General features: G+C 40.0%; 1 pseudogene across 1 annotated transcript; it reads right to left on the bottom strand.

Annotated features, from left to right (window-relative positions):
* Window positions 1–6,462: 6,462 nt before the first annotated feature.
* LOC308612392 (large ribosomal subunit protein eL21-like) lies at window positions 6,463–13,658 on the bottom strand (annotated as a pseudogene). The gene is made up of 2 exons: window positions 13,278–13,658; window positions 6,463–6,640 (listed from the first exon to the last, which is right to left on the bottom strand). The product of its transcript is annotated as a large ribosomal subunit protein eL21-like (transcript).
* Window positions 13,659–14,406: the final 748 nt, after the last annotated feature.

Genomic DNA, 14,406 nt, shown 5'->3' on the forward strand with positions numbered 1-14,406 from the left:
TCGGAGTGTGCCAGTTCTCTGCTCTGTGCTGGTTATAGCACACTTGCAGAGCTGCCTTCAGAAACTGGGCCAAGATTTTGTTCAATCTACAAATCTCGCTGTTAGTCAAAGCTGCCTGAAATGAAATAAGCATCTTGCGAAGGTGAGGAGATCTTCAAAGAGGAGATGTTCAAAGAAAAACACTATTGGAAAGATTAGGGGGATGTGAAGGGGTGAAAGCAAGAATCCTAAGGGTGGATGGACTGGATGTCCTTTAGGTCCCTTCCTACATCAAGATCTTAGTATCTGTATTCGTTTGCTAGAGCTGCCATAACAAAATACCACAGACTGTACGGCTTAAACAGCAGAAATTTATTTACTTACTCTTTTGGAGTCTAGAAGTCCAAGATCAAGGTGTCATCAGGTTTGGTTTCTTCTGAGGCTTCTCTCCTTAGCTTAGCAGGTAGCTGCCTTCTCCTGGTCCTCAGATAGTCTTCCTCTGTGTCTGTGTCTTAATCTCCTCTTCTTATAAGGACATCAGTCATAATAGTTTAGGACCCACCCATATAACCTCATTTTACCTTAATTACCTCTTTAAAGGCCCTATTTCCAAGTACAGTCACATTCTGAGGTACAGGGATTAGGACCTCAAAGTAAGAATTTTGGAGGGCCACAACTCAGTCCATAACAAAATCCCAAGATTTTACTCTAGCCCAGATATATAGTACCCTTTAGCATACATCCAGCCCAGTGTTATAAAAGATCAAATTCAGTATTTAGTTACATAAGACAGAGTTCGCCAGGTTAGGTTTGAAGGAGCTACAGAATTTAAACTGCTAAACAAGTAGCCAATCGTAGCCTTTTAAAATGATGTTGCCTTCTTATCTAGTAGCTATGAGCATCATTATATCCACTCTACTTCATCCAGGAATCTTAGCACTGGCCAGGCCAGCAGCGTATTTACACCAGCATATACACACAAACACAGACTCTACACCCAAGAAGGGACAAGGGGAGTTTGGGGACATAATAGGATAACTGGATTTTCTGGGGGTAGTATCTGAGTATAAAAAGAAAAAGGCTACTATGATGGCTTTACCTCTTGTATTCACTCACTATTCATTTATTCATCCCTCCAAACAATAATCATTGGGTTCCAATTACCTGGTAAGCATTGTGCTAATTGATTTGGGAAAAATAACCTTGTAAAAATCAAAATCCCACCTCCAAAGAGGGAATATTTTGGTAAGACAAATAAGCTGTGCTGCAGTAATGATGATGCCATAAAGCATGGGCTTTGTCATCAAAAGGACTGGGCTCAAGGCTCAACTCCACCCTGGGTCAGCTGTGTGACCTTGGGCAAATCACTCAACCTCTCTAAGCATCAGTTTCCTCATTTGTGCAATGGGGATAAGAATAACACTTACCAGTTGGCCTCTCCAAGTGGTGGGTTGGGAAGTTTTTGTCCCTCTCTTCCATAACTGCCATGAGCATCCTCCAAAGCCACCTTGAGTCAGTATGAAATCTAAGTTAAAAACAGCCTGTTTACTTGGCATCTCCCCCTTCCAGTTAGATTGCAGCCCTGAAGCTCCTCCTATATAGAAATCTTTGAGCTACCAGTTTGCCTCATATACTGTGAAAGTTAAACGAGGCAATGCATGCAGTATGCTTTCTCGTGTAAATGTACAGTAAATGTTAGCATTATTAAGGCATTTTGCAGTGAGTAACATAAGGGTAACGTGATCAACTCATCCAAGTCCCTTCAACCTTCATCTCAGGAACCCTCCTCAGTGCCAGACAAACCTACATAAGAATGTCCAAGTATGTTACTTGTAAATGATATAAGGATTCAGAGGGATAAAGGGTCACTTTTAATTTTTTTAAGAATGAGGAATGGGGGCTTCCCTGGTGGTGCAGTGGTTGAGAGTCCGCCTGCCGATGCAGGGGACACGGGTTCGTGCCCCAGTCCGGGAGGATCCTGCAAGCCGCGGAGCAGCTGGGCCCGTGAGCCATGGCCGCTGAGCCTGCGCGTCCGGAGCCTGTGCTCCGCAACGGGAGAGGCCGCAACAGTGAGAGGTGCGTGTACCACAAAAAAAAAAAAAAAGTAAAATGATATTGGAATTCTGATAGATGTTGCAGATGAATCTGTGCATCACTTTGGGTAATATGGAAATGTCAACAATATTGTCTTCCAGTGTATGAACATGTAATATCATTCCAATTAATGTGTTGCCTTTAATTCTTTGAACAATCTTTTGTAGTTTTCAGTGTACAAGTCATTTACCTCCTTAGGGCCTTTTGCCCCTGCCATCCCTGGATCTTCCAGAGTCGGGGGTGAGAAGGATGGGCTCATGAGGAGAGTGAAATTTACCTCCCTCCCCTTTGTACCTGCTCTCTGAATATGTCTAGCAGAGGAGCACTGGGCCATGCTCTTCACCTCTGCTTACAAGTGGGCACCCTGCTGGGAATTCCTCTAAGGCTTAGGTGTTGACATTACTGTTTGAGTGTCCCCAAGGCCTCACATAATGCCTGGCACATCTCCATGAGCATAGGAAATACCTACAAACGAATGAACAGATCAGGCCAGCAAAGGACTCTGCAGCAAGGAAGAACCAGGGGAGAGGCAGTAACATCTTCCTCCTCTTTGAATCTCTAGAGGTGCACTGTACAGTGTGGCAGCCACTAGCCAGATGTGCCTGTTTATAATTAATGTAATTCAATCTATAATTAACTCAAGCTATTATGACAAAATAAAGCATCCAAATTGCTCAGTCCCACTAGCCACATTTCAAATTTGTCAATACAGTTGGAATTTCAGGTTTGTAAACTTAGAGGTGAGAGCTATAACGGGCCCAAAGAAGTGAGAAGTTGAAAGGTGATTCCTTCAGGATCTTTCTCGCATTTGAAGGTTTGAAACTGAGATCAATGTCTTGTTAAAGGGCTCTGACTCCACAGAGCACAGGGAAGGTCTGAGAACTTGCAGGAAAAATCAGGGTGATGCTGTGTGACCTACCACAACCTCTTAACCCTCTGCCTTTTCTTGCCCCTTCCCCCTTCCCTCTCTACACTAGTAGCCACTAATTTGTTTGTTCTCAATACCTGTGAATCTTTTTTGTTATATTCCTTCATTTGTTTTATTTTTTAGATTCCACATATGAGCAGTAACATACAGTGTCTTTCTCTGACTTATTTCACTAAGCACAATACCCTCCAGATCCATCCAAGTTGTTGCAGATGGCAAAATTTCATTCTTTTTTATGGCTGAGTAATATTCCATTGCATGTATATACCACATCTTCTTTATCCACTCATCTGTTGATAAATACTTAGGTGGTTTCCATATCTTGGCTATTGTGAAAAATGCTGCTATGAACATTGGGGTGTATGTATCTTTTCAAATTAGTGTTTTCATTTTCTATGGATATATTCCCAGGAGTGGAATTGCTGGATCACATGATAGTTGTATTTTTAGGTTTTCTAGGAAGCTCCATACTGTTTCCACAGTGGCTATACCAATTTACATTCCCACCAACGGTGTACAAGCGTTCCTTTTTCTCCACATCCTTGCCAACCTTTGTTATTTGTGGTCTTTTTGATGATAGACATTCTGACAGGTGTGAGGTGATATCTCATTGTGGTTTTGATTTGCATTTCCCTGATGATTAGCAATGTTGAACATTTTTCATGTGCCTGATGGCCATCTGTATGTCTTCTTTGGAAAAATGTCTATTCAGGTCTCCTGTCCATTTTTCAATCTTCTATGAGCTGTTCACATGTTTTGGATATTAACCTCTTATCAGTCATATCATTTGCAAATATTTTATCTCTTTCAGTAGGCTGTCCTTTTGTTTCACTGATGGTTTCCTTTGCCATGCAAAACTTTTAAGTTTAATTAGGTCTTATTTGTTTATTTTTGTTTTTGCTTCTTTTGCCTTACGAGACATATTCAAAAATGTATTGCTATGATTTATGTCAGAGTGTTCTGCCTATATTTTCTTCTAGGAGTTTTATGGTTTCTGGTCTTAGATTTAGATCTTTAATTAGTTTTGAGTTTATTTTTGTGTATCGTGTTAGGGAGTGTTCTAATTTCATTCTTTTACATGTAACTGTCCACTTTTACCAGCACCACTTACTGAGGAGACTGTTTTTTCTCCATTGCCTATTCTTGTCTCCTTTGTCATAGATTAATTGACTATAAGTGCATGAGTTTATTTCTGGGCTCTATTCTGTTCCAGGATATATGTGTCAATCCTTAGAATCTACTTATATGGTGAAAAAACAAAAACATAAACATACAATACTTTCTAAAGCAATTTGAGGGTTTTAAAAATTAAATTTAAAATTATACTTAGTAACTAATATTACTCTCCTATTTCTGCACCAACAATACCCTTAAGATATTCAGTTGTAACTCTGCCTGCTCATCTGTATTTCTCCCTAGACTATAAGGTATGCGAGGAGAGGGATAATGTTTGCTAGTTTGCTATAACATTCCCAAGGTTAAATAACTATTTTTCATATTGTCTCATTTAGAAAATATCTATAAAGATCTGAATCAATATACAACAATCTTTATTATATTTTCCATGTCACTTTACATCAGAACCCTGAGGCAGACAGCTGTCAGTCTATGTTGAGATCTCTTCTTTAGCTTTTCCTTTTATTTCAATGAAATTATTTCCTGCCCTTCTGTGCAATCCCTATAACCACACATTACAGGTGCTGCAAGTTATTCTCCCTCAACTCCATAAATATTCAGGGAAGTCTCAGTAATCAGTGAGGATTTCCAATCATTTTATAACATATTTCCTAAGAGCAAATTTCTGATTATTTAGGTCACAACTAAAAAACCCAGAAAGGAATCTAGAGGCTTTCACTCATCCAAAAATTCTAATGGGTTTGTAAGTATCAATTCTCTATATTAGTTTTTTTTTTTTTTTGCTTTAAGTACTTAAAGAAGTTTTTGGCTTCTTTACAAGACTTGAATAAAATAGAATAGAGAACCAAAAGTGTTTCCAAAAACTTGACCATCAAAAATGACAGCTGGGAATTGTTTTACCTCTGCAGGTTGTTTTGGAAGGTCCTAAGTGGAAAATATATACTGGCTTTCCATAGTATGAAATTGCAAATAACTCTTTAAATTATCATGTGTGCCTGAATAATGTGCCCTTTGAAGGCAAGGCTTAGTTAGAGAGATGAACTGGCTGTTACAGAAGAAACAGTATGAAGGATTAGTCACTATAAGACTTGATGGTGGACTGGTTGATTTTGTCAATATGCAATAGCCTGTGAGTGGGAAATTACTAGTTTGGGACTTTAAATTTTCAGCCCAAATGTGATTAAAAAAGGCTTTTATGTGTTTTTCAGATCACTCTTAAGTGTTTTTTTTTATAGTAGCAGAACATAGCTGTCTCTAAAAACCAGACCCATCTAATACTTTTGGCTCCAGAATTAAGAGGTGAGTGAATTAAGAGCACAGCTAAGTCTTACATGAAATTTAGAGCATTAATTAGGAAAAAGTGTCACCTTTAAATTTCAGCTGAATATATATGGAAGCATTTAGATTGATCTGAGCATTGAGACTGCATACTGGATAGTTTGGGCTTCATGGCTCTGAAACCAGCAGGCAATGGTGTGGGTTATTACCCTGGTGGGAGTGATTGATCCTGCTACATAATGGTTATAAAGGGATGTGTATCTGGAATCCAGAAGATTTCCAAGGGATACTTCATTGTACTTCCTTGTCTAATTAGTTAAGACCACTGAATCTAATGTAGTTGCAGCTACCAAGAGATTTCCACCAAGTAAATAATCATAAATAACTAAAATGATTTGAGGACAAGAAAGAGATGGACTAGGTAGTGGAAAAATGAAATTAAAGGCACCAACATCTCATGACTAGTTTTAAGCATTTAGAAATAGTTAGGCACACTCTTCCCTTTCATTTTAAGTGGCATATATTAGCCACTATTTCCTTTCTTCCTAAATATTACATGTAAGATGTGTTGGTGTACCTTTACCTTATAATTTTTTCTCTGATTATCATAGAACAGTATATTTTCATTAGAAAAAAAAAACATAACCATCACCCAGAGATGGATATAGTGATTGATTCAACTGTGGATCTCTACCTTGAAAAGAGAGTTTCAGGACATCTTCATGTAAATGAGGAATGGGTTGTGTTATTATAGATCAACGCATGCTATTGTTGATTTTGCCATTGTTCAAAAGTTAAAATATAAGTCATTGGGTTGAACTGTGGGAAATAATGGAATTTTGGCAATGACATCAGTTCCAAAATCCTTCTGTGCTCTCCCTTCTGGTGGAAGGACTGTAAGCCTGGGAATTACATATCTCAATTCCCTTGCCTCCAGATTTCTGGATGGGATTTTAAGTTCTACCAATGAGATGAACTTGCATGACGAACAGAAGGTAGAAAGGAAGTGGATGTCCTATTAATCTTCCTGTACTAGTGGTGATCAGAAGTGCATGTTTTTGTTTGTTTGTTTTACAGTCCAGGTCTTTTATTTTCTTTACACCAGCCATGCCATGAATTCACGGGGAATGGATTCCAACAGCTCAGGCTCCTTTCTATTGGTTCTCACGAAGTGTGCCTCTCTGGGTGGAGCAGGCTGGTGCTTCAGGTGAACCCCGAATCTTTCTCTTTTGCTTCCTCCTTTTTTTTTGGCATTTTTTTTCTTTTTTTTATTATTATTATTATTTTTTATTAGTTTCTGCTTTATAACAAAGTGAATCAGTCATACATATACATCTGTTCCCACATCCCTTCCCTCATGCATCTCCCTCCCTCCCACCCTCCCCATCCCACCCCTCCAGGCGGTCACAAAGCACCGAGCTGATCTCCCTATGCTCTGCGGCTGCTTCCCACTATCTATCTACCTTACGTTTGGTAGTGTATATATGTCCATGCCTCTCTTTCGCTTTGTCACAGCTTACCCTTCCCCCTCCCCATATCCACAAGTCCATTCACAAGTAGGTCTGTGTCTTTATTCCCATTTTACCCCTAGGTTCTTCATGACATTTTTTTTTTAATTCCGTATATATGTGTTAGCATACGGTATTTGTCTTTCTCTTTCTGACTTACTTCACTCTGTATAACAGACTCTAGGTCTATCCATCTCATTACAAATAGCTCAGTTTCGTTTCTTTTTATGGCTGAGTAATATTCCATTGTATATATGTGCCACATCTTCTTTATCCATTCATCTGATGATGGACACTTAGGTTGTTTCCAGCTCTGGGCTATTGTGAATAGAGCTGCAATGAACATTTTGGTACATGTCTCTTTTGGAATTATGGTTTTCTCAGGGTATATGCCTAGTAGTGGGATTGCTGGGTCATATGGTAGTTCTATTTTTAGTTTTTTAAGGAACCTCCATACTGTTCTCCATAGTGGCTGTACCAATTCACATTCCCACCAGCAGTGCAAGAGTGTTCCCTTTTCTCCACACCCTCTCCAGCATTTATTGTTTCTAGATTTCTTGATGATGGCCATTCTGACTGGTGTGAGATGATATCTCATTGTAGTTTTGATTTGCATTTCTCTAATGATTAATGATGTTGAGCATTCTTTCATGTGTTTGTTGGCAGTCTGTATATCTTCTTTGGAGAAATGCCTATTTAAGTCTTCTGCCCATTTTTGGATTGGGTTGTCTGTTTTTTTGCTATTGAGCTGCATGAGCTGTTTATAAATTTTGGAGATTAATCCTTTGTCAGTTGCTTCATTTGCAAATATTTTCTCCCATTCTGAGGGTTCTCTTTTGGTCTTGTTTATGGTTTCCTTTGCTGTGCAAAAGCTTTGAAGTTTCATTAGGTCCCATTTGTTTATCTTTGTTTTTATTTCCATTTCTCTAGGAGGTGGGTCCAAAAGGATCTTGCTGTGATTTATGTCATAGAGTGTTCTACCTATGTTTTCCTCTAAGAGTTGGATAGTTTCTGGCCTTACATTTAAGTCTTTAATCCATTTTGAGCTTATTTTTGTGTATGGTGTTAGGGAATGATCTAATCTCAAACTTTTACATGTCCCTGTCCAGTTTTCCCAGCACCACTTATTGAAGAGGCTGTCCTTTCTCCACTGTACATTCCTGGCTCCTTTATCAAAGATAAGTTGGCAATATGTGCGTGGGTTTATCTCTGGGCTTTCTATCCTGATCCATTGATCTATCTTTCTGTTTTTGTGCCAGTACCACACTGTCTTGATTACTGTAGCTTTGTAGTATAGTCTGAAGTCAGGGAGCCTGATTCCTCCAGCTCCGTTTTTCGTTCTCAAGATTGCTTTGGCTATTCGGGGTCTTTTGTTTTTCCAAACAAATTTTGAAATTTTTTGTTCTAGTTCTGTGAAAAATGCCAGTGGTAGTTTGATAGGGATTGCATTGAATCTGTAGATTGCTTTGGGTAGTAGAGTCATTTTCACAATATTGATTCTTCCAATCCAGGAGCATGGTATCTCTCTCCATCTATTTGTATCATCTTTAATTTCTTTCATCAGTGTCTTATAATTTTCTGCATACAGGTCTTTTGTCTCCTTAGGTAGGTTTATTCCTAGATATTTTATTCTTTTTGTTGCAATGGTAAATGGGAGTGTTTTCTTGATTTCATTTTCAGATTTTTTATCATTAGTGTACAGGAATGCCAGAGATTTCTGTACATTAATTTTGTATCCTGCTACTTTACCAAATTCATTGATTAGCTCTAGTAGTTTTTCGGTAGCATCTTTAGGATTCTCTATGTATAGTATCATGTCATCTGCAAACAGTGACAGCTTTACTTCTTCTTTTCCAATTTGGATTCCCTTTATTTCCTTTTCTTCTCTGATTGCTGTGGCTAAAACTTCCAAAACTATGTTGAATAAGAGTGGTGAGAGTGGGCAGCCTTGTCTTGTTCCTGATCTTAGTGGAAATGGTTTCAGTTTTTCACCATTGAGGACAATGTTGGCTGTGGGTTTGTCATATATGGCCTTTATTATGTTGAGGAAAGTTCCCTCTATGCCTACTTTCTGCAGGGTTTTTATCATAAATGGGTGTTGAATTTTGTCGAAAGCTTTCTCTGCATCGATTGAGATGATCATATGGTTTTTCTCCTTCAACTTGTTAATATGGTGTATCACATTGATTGATTTGCGTATATTGAAGAATCCTTGCATTCCTGGAATAAACCCCACTTGATCATGGTGTATGATCCTTTTAATGTGCTGTTGGATTCTGTTTGCTAGTATTTTGTTGAGGATTTTTGCATCTATGTTCATCAGTGATATTGGCCTGTAGTTTTCTTTCTTTGTGACATCCTTGCCTGGTTTTGGTATCAAGGTGATGGTGGCCTCGTAGAATGAGTTTGGGAGTGTTCCTTCCTCTGATATTGTTTGGAAGAGTTTGAGAAGGATGGGTGTTAGCTCTTCTCTAAATGTTTGATAGAATTCGCCTGTGAAGCCATCTGGTCCTGGGCTTTTGTTTGATGGAAGATTTTTAATCACAGTTTCAATTTCAGTGCTTGTGATTGGTCTATTCATATTTTCTATTTCTTCCTGAGTCAGTCTTGGCAGGTTGTGCATTTCTAAGAATTTGTCCATCTCTTCCAGGTTGTCCATTTTATGGGCATAGAGTTGCTTATAGTAATCTCTCATGATCTTTTGTATTTCTGCAGTGTCAGTTGTTACTTCTCCTTTTTCATTTCTAATTCTATTGATTTGAGTCTTCTCCCTTCTTTTCTTGATGAGTCTGGCTAATGGTTTATCAATTTTGTTTATCTTCTCAAAGAACCAGCTTTTAGTTTTATTGATCTTTGCTATTGTTTCCTTCATTTCTTTTTCATTTATTTCTGATCTGATTTTTATGATTTCTTTCCTTCTGCTAACTTTGGGATGTTTTTATTCTTCTTCCTCTAATTGCTTTAGGTGCAAGGTTAGGTTGTTTATTCGAGATGTTTCCTGTTTCTTAAGGTGGGATTGTATTGCTATAAACTTCCCTCTTAGAACTGCTTTTGCTGCATCCCATAGGTTTTGGGTCGTCGTGTCTCCACTGTCATTTGTTTCTAGGTATTTTTTAATTTCCTCTTTGATTTCTTCAGTGATCACTTCGTTATTAAGTAGTGTATTGTTTAGCCTCCATGTGTTTGTATTTTTTACAGCTCTTTTCCTGTAATTGATATCTAGTCTCATAGCATTGTGGTCAGAAAAGATACTTGATACAATTTCAATTTTCTTAAATTTACCAAGGCTTGATTTGTGACCCAAGATATGATCTATCCTGGAGAATGTTCCATGAGCACTTGAGAAAAATGTGTATTCTGTTGTTTTTGGATGGAATGTCCTATAAATATCAACTAAGTCCATCTTGTTTAATGTATCATTTAAAGCTTGTGTTTCCTTATTTATTTTCATTTTGGAAGATCTGTCCATTGGTGAAAGTGGGGTGTTAAAGTCCCCTACTATGATTGTGTTACCGTCGATTTCTCCTTTTATGGCTGTTAGTATTTGCCTTATGTATTGAGGTGCTCCTATGTTTGGTGCATAAATATTTACAATTGTTATATCTTCTTCTTGGATCGTTCCCTTGATCATTATGTAGTGTCCTTCTTTGTCTCTTCTAGTAGTCTTTATTTTAAAGTCTATTTTGTCTGATATGAGAATTGCTACTCCAGCTTTCTTTTGGTTTCCATTTGCATGGAATATCTTTTTCCATCCCCTTACTTTCAGTCTGTATGTGTCTCTAGGTCTGAAGTGGGTCTCTTGTAGACAGCATATATATGGGTCTTGTTTTTGTATCCATTCAGCCAATCTGTGTCTTTTGGTGGGAGCATTTAGTCCATTTACATTTAAGGTAATTATCGATATGTATGTTCCTATTCCCATTTTCTTAATTGTTTTGGGTTCGTTATTGTAGGTCTTTTCCTTCGTTGTGTTTCTTGCCTAGAGAAGTTCCTTTAGCATTTGTTGTAAAGCTGGTTTGGTGGTGCTGAACTCTCTCAGCTTTTGCTTGTCTGTAAACGTTTTAATTTCTCCATCAAATCTGAATGAGATCCTTGCTGGGTAGAGTAATCTTGGTTGCAGGTTTTTCTCTTTCATCACTTTAATTATGTCCTGCCACTCCCTTCTGGCTTGTAGAGTTTCTGCTGAGAGATCAGCTGTTATCCTGATGGGGATTCCCTTGTGTGTTATTTGTTGTTTTTGCCTTGCTGCTTTTAATATGATTTCTTTGTGTTTAATTTTTGACAGTTTGATTAATATGTGTCTTGGCGTATTTCTCCTTGGATTTATTCTGTATGGGACTCTCTGTGCCTCCTGGACTTGATTAACTATTTCCTTTCCCATATTAGGGAAGTTTTCAACTATAATCTCTTCAAATATTTTCTCAGTCCCTTTCTTTTTCTCTTCTTCTTCTGGAACCCCTATAATTCGAATGTTGGTGCGTTTAATGTTGTCCCAGAGGTCTCTGAGACTGTCCTCAGTTCTTTTCATTCTTTTTTCTTTATTTTGCTCTGCAGCAGTTATTTCCACTATTTTATCTTCCACCTCACTTATCCGTTCTTCTGCCTCAGTTATTCTGCTATTGATCCCATCTAGAGTATTTTTTATTTCATTTATTGTGTTTTTAATCGATGCTTGATTCATCTTTAGTTCTTCTAGATCCTTGTTAACTGTTTCTTGCATTTTGTCTATTCTATTTCCAAGATTTTGGATCTGGGAAATAGAATCTTGGATCATCTTTACCATCATTATTCTGAATTCTTTTTCAGGTAGACTGCCTATTACCTCTTCATTTGTTAGGTCTGGTGGGTTTTTATCTTGCTCCTTCTCCTGCTGTGTGTTTTTCTGTCTTCTCATTTTGCTTATCTTCCTGTGTTTGGGGTCTCCTTTTTGCAGGCTGCAGGTTCGTAGTTCCCGTTGTTTTTGGTGTCTGTCCCAGTGGCTAAGGTTGGTTTAGTGGGTTGTGTAGGCTTCCTGGTGGAGGGGAGTAGTGCCTGTGTTCTGGTGGGTGAGGCTGGATGTTGTCTTTCTGGTGGGCAGGTCCACGTCTGGTGGTGTGTTTTGGGGTGTCTGCGGACTTTTTATGATTTTAGGCAGCCTCTCTGCTAATGGGTGGCGTTGTTTTCCTGTCTTGCTAGTTGTTTGGCATAGGGTGTCCAGCACTGTAGCTTGCTGGTCGTTGAGTGAAGCTGGGTGCTGCTGTTGAGATGGAGATCTCTGGAAGATTTTCGCCGTTTGATGTTATGTGGAGCTGGGAGGTCTCTTGTGGACCAGTGTCCTGAAGTTGGCTCTCCCACCTCAGAGGCACAGCACTGACTCCTGGCTCCTCAATTTGGGATGATTTGTTGTCTATTCATGTATTCCACAGATGCAGGGTACATCAAGTTGATTGTGGAGCTTTAATCCGCTGCTTCTGAGGCTGCTGGGAGAGGTTTCCCTTTCTCTTCTTTGTTCTCACAGCTCCTGGGTCTCAGCTTTGGATTTGGCCCCGCCTCTGCGTGTAGGTCGCCGGAGGGCGTCTGTTCTTCGCTCAGACAGGACAGGGTTAAAGGAGCAGCCGCTTCGGGGACTCTGGCTCACTCAGGCCGGGCGGGAAGGAGGGGCACGGAGTGCGGGGCGAGCCTGCAGCGGCAGAGGTCGGCGTGACGTTGCTCCAGCCCGAGGCGCGCCGTGCGTTCTCCCAGGGAAGCCGCCCCTGGATCCCGGGACCCCGGCAGTGGCGGACTGCACAGGCTCCCGGAAGGGCGGTGTGGACAGTGACCTGCGCTCGCACACCGGCTTCTTGGCGGCGGCAGCAGCAGCCCCAGCGTCCCACGTCCGTCACTGGGCTCCGCGCTTTCAGTCATGACTCGCGCCCGTCTGTGGAGCCCCTTTAAGCAGCGCTCTTAATCCCCTCTCCTCGCGCACCAGGAAACCAAGAGGGAAGAAAAAGTCTCTTGCCTCTTCCACAGCTCCAGAGTTTTCCTGGACTCCCTGCCGGCTAGCTGTGGCAAATTGGCCCCCTTCAGGCTGAATTCTCGCCGCCAGCCCCAGTCCTCTCCCTGCGCTCTGACCGTAGCCCGAGCCTCAGCTTCCAGTGCCGCCCGCCCTGGTGGGCGAGCAGACAAGCCTCTCGGGCTGGTGAGTGCTGCTCAGCACCGATCCTCTGTGCGGGAATCTCTCCGCTTTGCCCTACCCAGGTATGTGGGGAGTTTCTTGCCTTTTGGGAGGTCTGGGGTCTTCTGCCAGCATTCAGTAGGTGTTCTGTAGGAGTTGTTCCACGTGTAGCTGTATTTCTGGTGTATCCGTGGGGAGGAAGGTGATCTCCGCGTCTTACTCTTCCGCCATCTTACCCGGAAGTCTGCTTCCTCCTTTTTCTGATCACTTTCTTTCACATGTTTCAGGAAGGTATCTCGGCTCTCAGAGTGCTTAATATGCTTTATCACACATTAATTCTCTTGGCAAGAATCTTGCCCTTAACTTGTTTGTTTTTCAACAATGGCAACAGCATTCCAGGTAACATCGTAGACTCTTCCAGATTTGCCATGGTGACATTTGTGGGGCATTGCTTTTTGAACAGTGCCTATTTCCTTGATGTCTACAATATCACCTTTCTTGTAGATTTGCAAGTATGTGGCCAAAGGAACAAATCCATGTTTTCTAAAGGCCTAGAGAACATATAACAGGTGCCTCTCCTCTTTCCCTTTGTTTTGGTCATTCTGGTGAATTACTGGAAGATGGCCGTTCCCACCAAAAGACCAGAAGTGTATGCTTTTCTAAAAGTGAGGTTTTGGGGTTTTTTTCCCCAGCGACTTTAGGTCATTTTTCATGCACTTGCCTTGGCTCTGCAAGCCAGGAGTAGTAACGGTGACAGTGTCTTGACGAAGCAGGGAAATGAGAAGCAGCATCTTACCGATTCTCTGGCTAAAAACTCATGAGTAAAACTGAAACTTACAAATTCTCCCTTTGGCTTTTATTTCCTTAGTACCTAAACAATTTTATAAATGCCTGATTCCCTGTATTTGATACCTGTTGCTGAAAAACTGTTAATATGTCTTTTTTCTACAGTAAATACTGATTGATTCAGGTAGCCAATCTACCGGTAACTCAGCCAGTGTCTCCTTCACTACAGATTGATACAGTTTTGAAATTTGGAATATTGGATGGTATTTCTAAAATCTATACCACTCTCATGAATATATTACTGAATTACATAGGAAAATACAACATATCTCTATCTGAATATTTAATGTTACCAATTATTTTTGTTCCATGGGAAAAAATTTAGTTTCTAGAAAATATACATTAACATAATCTTTAAAATATCAAATGAGGATTTATTCTAGCTTACAATCTTTCTGTGAGCATTGATCTCAATGGAACAGTTAGCTTTGCATCTGCCAAGTTAAGTTTTTTAATTGGCCAATTCCTGATTAATTTGCATCAGACAAACAAAATAAATAAGA

This window comes from Mesoplodon bidens, assembly GCF_964165515.1.
Source record: "Mesoplodon bidens genome assembly, chromosome: 2".
Lineage (NCBI taxonomy): Eukaryota > Metazoa > Chordata > Mammalia > Artiodactyla > Ziphiidae > Mesoplodon > Mesoplodon bidens.